We start from the raw sequence: 7,324 nt of genomic DNA, 5'->3' as shown, positions 1-7,324 counted from the left end.
TCAACAATGGAAGAAGACAAAGAGACACAGAGAAGGGGGAGAGGGAGAAACAAAGAGCCGGAGCCATGGGAAGGGAGAGAAAGAAAGGTAGTGTGAGAGATAAGGAGAGGAGGATATAGACGAGGAACTTGGGGGTAGGGATCTCAACAAAAAGGGCCATGGGGGAAAGACAAACAGACAAAGAGACAGAAAGATAGAGAAAGGGCTATGAAGGTACAAAGACAGACACAGAGAGATGAACATTGACAGAAAGAGAGACACATAGACAAAAGGTCAAGGGAATAGAGATACAGATACAAAAAAAAGGGCTGTGGGAGGAGACAGAGAGACACAGATAGAGGCACACATAGGACAAGAAGTAGACAAAAAGGGACAGGCAATAAATAAGACACATAGAAGACACTGGAGATAGACACAAACACACACAGAGGTCCCAGGGCAGTGGAGAGGGGATGGTCAAAGGTTACAGCAGATCCATACTCTCTTGCTGGGGGCAGCACTGCTCAGATATCACAAACCATAGCTTCTGATCCTAGGCCCAAGGATGACAATGGAGAGTGCATTGCTAATGCTATTGGCAGGAGAGAAGAAGGATCGGGATGTGGCCGTGACACCTTTAAACTTGACATTGCAGTGGGGTACCGAGGATAGAAGCAGGGGCTAATAAGTGTGGTAGGGAGCTGAACACAGGAGATGGAAGTGGAAGATGGCATGACTGTGTCCATACCTCTCTTATCCAGAGACTTGGAGTAAGTGCTAGGGCCCACATTGGAAGTGTCAATCCAAGGCTCCGGCAGTATTAAGCTCTCACAATGCTCTGTGATCAAGGTGCTTTCAGGAAGTAGCTCTCCACTCGGGGTGGAACCCCGAAAGCCTTCAGCCTACCATGGATAATTCTTGAGGGACCTGTGCTATCTGACCAAGACCATCCTCTTCCTTTCACGCCAATGAATAGTAAGCATGAAGACCCATTTCTGCACTGGCCCCTTCCTGCCTCACACTGTCAATGGATGTCCATTCCTCCCTGAGTGACTTCTGACCAGCATGTCCACATAGGAGTCATTCATTCCAATTGCCAAGTTTCAGGCATCTTTATTCTTCAGAAGAGGCAGAGTGCAAGGCCTACAACTGGCTACCTGTCACCTGGGCTGAATGGCATGCTCTTTGAGCCTGGAATCTTCTTCCTCAGAAGATGCTCTATAGGACCCACTGGTGGCAAGCCCCCTCACTCCCTGCCACTGCCTGTCTGCATGCAAAGGTCCAGAATCAAGGCCACAGATACACAAGGAAGCACAGGGACCCATGCTTCAGTAGGGAATTGCTTCTTCCTGGAAATTCTTCTTGGCCCTTTCCCCAGAGTTAGAAAGTACGGTGGTCCTTTACCCACTAACCCTATCTCTGTCCAATCCTGAACTCAGGCACTTTCCATTTGTATATCCAGAATAACAACTACTTGAAATCCTTCCTTGAGAATCAAACTTAGGCTTCTGAGATGAAAGAAGATAACAGAGCTTTCACCAATAGGCTAGGAGGCAAGCAGGCCTCTGCCATTATTCCTACTGTGGTAGTGCCCCAAAACTTTTATCTTTGTTTTAGATCAGGTATTTGTTCTTTCATTTTGTCAAAATAATTTTTAATGCTATCCATGAAATCATTACATGGTCTTTTGGGTTCTGATTTTTTTTACAAATAAGGCAAATAAGGCAATTGTGTAGAATAAGAGATCTCTAAAATCTATTTTATTAAATTGAGGAGACTTTAATTTAAAGGATCCATTCATGCCCACTAATTTTTAATGGTGACTATCAAAGCAAAGTGACCTTCCAAAAACACAAATTCAAGAGTATTTTTTCAAGATACACTCCTTATTCTTCAAGCAACTGAAGTGATATCTCCCCAAGATAAGACTCCCCCCACAGTATAGAAGGCCAACCAAGACACATGGAGGAGGGGGAAGACCTCCAGAGAGCCAATACAATCCAGAGAAGGAAAGTATGCTGTGTGTATTCTGAACGCTCTCCACAATCATCTCTCTACTGTAATCATGTCTAAGCATCATGGGGTCAATGATGTATCACTAGTAGGGATGTCACTAGAGACATCACTCAGTTCAGAACTGAGTGGCCTCGGGGGCTCATTCTAGGTCCACTTTGGTGCTAAGCTGTGGCCAGGTGCCCATATTGGAATCCCAGGCAAATCCCCAGTTTGGTACTGCCAAACAAGTTTTATCTTCCCACTGTACCAAGAGATAGCAGAGTTTAGAGCAGAGATTTTTTTCATATAGCACCAAGAGAGGGTGGGAGATGAAAAAAAATTCTGATTTGTGCCTCCCCGAGAGTCAGGAAGACAGGATTTTTAAAGACAGTTTGAACTGGGCATGGTGGTTCATTCTTGTATTCTCAGCACTGTGGGAGGCTGAGGCAGGAGGATCATTTGAGCTCAGGAGTTCCAGACCAACCGGAGCAAAGCCAGTCCCTGTTTCTACTGAAAACAGAAAAATTAGCAAGGCATGGTTGATGCATGCTTATAGTCCCAGCTGCTTGCAAGGCTGAGGCAGAAGGATTGCTTGAGCCCAGGAGATTGAGGTTGCTGTGAGCTAGGCTGAGGACATAGCACTCTAGGCCCAGGTGACTGAGCAAGACTGTCTCAAAAGAAAAAGAAAGAAAGGAAACACAGTTTGGTGGACAGAAGGTTAGGTCTTCAGTGTCTGCTTATTGGCTGGTCTCAGCACATAATTATTAGTCCTTTGATATGGACTGCTGTCTGGGTCATTCGGCTCATCTACTAGAATACAATCCCTTGGTTGAGTCAATTCCTTGTTCTGAGTGGGTCAGCCGGTTCCTTGGAGTGTAGGATCTGGATTTCAAAAACTACCACTTGATTCTGAACAGATGATGTTATCTATGGAGAAAAGTTAAGGTGGTTTCAGTGGTGTTTACAGACTTGGTTCCCAGGCCCAGTTCTCCCTTAGGCACAATGAGAGATGGGAGGCCTGATATTTTTACTTTTCCTTTATATCAGCAATTACTTAATAAAATCTGTTTTTACACTTTAACCATGTCAGGCGTTATCTTTAACACAGTAATACTTTCAGATATTCATTGCTGTTGATTTTTTGTCAGTCTTACACCCTTCAAAAAATGTAATCATCTGTCATGTTAAGGAAAAATTATTCAATGAATACTAAAGATTGGTAAATAAGACTTTATTCAAGACCATCACCATTGCTCTAGGCCCCATGCAAATGATGTCTTGCAGTGAGAATTTATAGCCAGGGAGCAAGGAAGAGTTCATGGATGAAAAATTACTGAAAAATTACTTGAGAATACCTCAAAGGTCATGGATTCTCACTGAAGGCAAGTCAGGGTGATCAGTCACCACCTGGAGGATGGTGGAAGATGAGGAACCTCATCCGATTATCAAGAATGATCAAATATCAAGAGTGAGATAATCTGACTTAAATGTACTATTTGCTAAATGTATATTTTATAAGGAAGCACACTTATGGGCCCAGGAAGGCTCAGAAGCCAGACTATAGCATGATCAAACAGAAATATTTTATTAGTCATTAAAGTTCTTAAAAAGCTTCTGTGAATGGAAAATATCCACCTTTATAAAAAGTAATCATTCTCCATTAAAAAATAAAATATAAAGCTCCAAAAGATTGCTTATGAATGAGAGAAGTTTATTTTCATGTAATGATTTCATTTATAAAATTTTCATTTATGAAAAATCATCTTTACTTAATGATATATACCACCAGACCATTTTAAATAAAAGTTACTAAATTTGAATCTCCCTTTGTGTCAAATTACAGCTGAGTGCACTTACAGGTAGAATACTTTCTCATATGGTTTCTTACTCATTTATCAGAAATTATTTTTATAAAAAATAATGAAGCCAGAGAAGTGGCTTATAAGAGGAAGTCAGAAAAGATAAGCTGAAGCAGTGCAGCTGACCTAGTCTGCTCAGCTCACATTCTTTCCCCATCTAACTGCCACCTTTGTCTAGTAAAAGTTTTGTAGGATTGTGAGGATGTTTATCTCAAAAGACTTTGGGAAGGGAGTAACCTTTAGATAATAAGTTTTGTTATATTTTTAGAGTAAAGATTACTTTTATGTTGTTTAAGGATTGTTATATTGTTACAGATTACCTTTGTGCTGTTTTCTTATGATGATTCTCTTAAAGTTAAAATTTTCTAGTTTTTCCCCCTTGTATCTCATTATGAATATTAGAATTGTAACTGAGGCATATCAGGTTTGAGAAGCTACACTTGCTGTTCACCAGAAATGCTGGCTCGCTGACAATAAACCTTGTTTGGTCTAACTCTCATCTCTGCATTTGGTTGACAGTGACAGGCGGCTGGACCCCTTTGTTCAGTAACATTTCATTTTCTTGACTTTCATGTAAAAATACTAACACTAATGATAACAGTATCTCAGTTTTGAATTCTAAACAGTCATTTCCTACATAATTAAAGATTGAGTAGGAAAGCAGCATAGTTTTAGTTGTCCTTTGGATAAAATTCTAAATGTCAGTAAATGCTGCCTGGCTCATTTTCCTAGTGGGTTGTCAAGAGATTTATATTTTTATATTGGCTTGAGTACAAATAACCAACTTGCCTTTGTTTGATTGAAATATCCTTTCTTTTTTCTTTTTTTTTAACAAAGAATTAGAAAGGAATTATTTAACTTAGTACTCCCTAGTGTTCTCACCAGTTGATCAACAACCCTCCTGTATTTTCATTATTGTTTTGTCAAGGATAAAAAGTGATAATGCTGGGGCGGCACCTGTGGCTCAGTGAGTAGGGTGCCGGCCCCATATGCTGAGGGTGGTGGGTTCAAACACAGCCCTGGCCAAACTGCAACAAAAAAATAGCCGGGCATTGTGGCGGGCGCCTGTAGTCCCAGCTGCTGGGGAGGCTGAGGCAAGAGAATCGAGTAAGCCCAAGAGTTAGGGGTTGCTGTGAGCCATGTGACACCACAGCACTCTACCCGAGGGTGGTACAGTGAGACTCTGTCTACAAAAAAAAAAAAAAAGTGATTATGCTTATAGTTGCTTACTTTAACAGCTGACAAACAGCATATGCCACTGCAAAGAGGCCAAAACCCACTACTATCTTCTTCAAAGCCAATTATCATGGCTTCTTGAGACCCAAATAGTCATGAACATTCTCTTTGGACATTAAAGACTGCCCAAAGACCATTCTTGGTAATCTTTAGGTGGCTATAGAAAAGCTAAACCAAAAAGAACAACATATGGGAGAGGTACCCTGTCTTTTTTCTCTTAAGATTGGTGTTAAAAGCACATTACTGGGCATCTACCCAGAAGAAAAAAATCCTTTCATCATGAGAACATTTGCACTACACTGTTTATTGCAGCTCAATTTACTATCACCAAAATGTGGAAAGAACCTAAATGCCCACCAATCCAGAAATGGACTAACAAAATGTGGTGTATGTATACCATGGAATACTATTCAGCCACTAAAGAAATGGAGACTATACTTCTTTTGGACTATATTGAATGGAAATGGCACACATTCATAGTAAAGCAGCAGAAGAATGGAAAAGCAAGAATCCAATATACTCAATTTTAATATGGACAATTGATGACTTAGTATATTGGGGAGCAGGTAGATGGGAGAGGGGAAAGAGGAAGGGAAGAAGGAGGGTCAGGTGTCATGGTGTTTGGCACACCTCTTTAGGGAGGAGCGCATTTATAAGAGGGACTTTGCTGGACAAATACACTTATTGTAACCTGGATCTTTGTACCCTCAGGGAATCTCCAACAATAAAAAAAAAACAAAAGAAAGAAAAATAAAACTGTGGCTTTTGTTACAAATGAGGGTTGCCTTCAGAGTTTATATTTTTTTCTTTTTTAGAATCTCAGATACGTCTTGAATGACAAGTTGCTGGGGATGATAAAGTAAACATAAGTATTCAAAACCTTGTTGGATGACATTCATGCTGAAATACTGACTTTTGGAACTCTTAAGCTTAGGAGTAGGGTTCCACATGGGTACCCATCAATAGGCTCCTCTGAGAACAAATTTAATGGCTCCATTTCAAACTTGTGGTGTGGTAAAATAAGAGAGCTATGGGGGACAAATAATTTGATTAATACCTAATATACATAGAATGTCTGAATGTTTTTAGAGAATTTTGATCATTTTATTAAGTATACCAAGAAAAAATGTTTATTGCTATAAAAAGTGTGTGCCTACATTGAATGAATTTCAAATATTTTTTGTTTTATATTAGATTTCTTTTTGTTTGTTTGTTTTAATGAAATGGAGATTTATCTTTCTGTAATAAGGCAAAGCAACCTTATATAGCTGAAGAAAATCTTAATTTACATTAAGAGAATTTAAGTCAGGCCTAATACCTTACCCTGAAACATCAGTACTAAGCATTATCCATGTTATTCTGTTAGCATTTCAACTAAAAGAACCCCTTGACTCTGGAAGTAGGTTTTTTTTTTTTTTGTAGAGACAGAGTCTCACTTTATGGCCCTCGGTAGAGTGCCATGGCATCACACAGCTCACAGCAACCTCCAACTCCTGGGCTTAAGCGATTCTCTTGCCTCAGCCTCCCAAGTAGCTGGGACTACAGGCGCCCACCACAACACCCAGCTATTTTTTGGTTGCATTTCAGCCAGGGCCGGGTTTGAACCTGCCTCCCTCCATATATGGGGCCGGCGCCTTACCGACTGAGCCACAGGTGCCGCCCTGGAAGTAGGTTTAAACGTTTGGTCTTGGCATTTGGACTGAACTACTGTTCAGCATTTCAGAACACTTAAACAGGTCAAATGTTTTGTTAAACTGAAGTTGTCTCAATCTCCAGTAATTTTCTCCTATCTGTATCACAGACAAGTGGTTAGAGATAGAGGCTGGGTGCTGAAGCTAAAATCTCTCTTTTAAGGGACTGGGAGGTGCCAAGTTTTCTGATGTTTACATTTCAAAGGGAAGGCTCCAAGGACATTAAAAAAAGATCTCCTGGGGTGTTATTCTGCTCAGAAGTTATAGTCAGTTAGTTTTAAAGTTTCATAACATCTCAAATGGACAAAGAAAGAAGATACAAATTTTTGAAAAGCAATGCTCTAATGAAAATGGGGAGCAAGAGTCACCCTCTGATCTATAACAAAGGAAAACTGATTTATATATTTCTTTAGACTTAAATCTTTTTCCTGAAAAATTAGAAGGTACATTTTCAAACTCTATCACAGAGCAGTCTTGGACTACTTTTTACAATGTATGCCTGTGTTTTGTTACTCTCCCTACTTTAATCTACCAATTTTATAAGGCCTCAATCAAAAAGCAGCA

Source organism: Nycticebus coucang, chromosome Y (genome assembly GCF_027406575.1).
Source record: "Nycticebus coucang isolate mNycCou1 chromosome Y, mNycCou1.pri, whole genome shotgun sequence".
Lineage (NCBI taxonomy): Eukaryota > Metazoa > Chordata > Mammalia > Primates > Lorisidae > Nycticebus > Nycticebus coucang.
Note: the sequence above shows the minus strand (reverse complement) of the source record.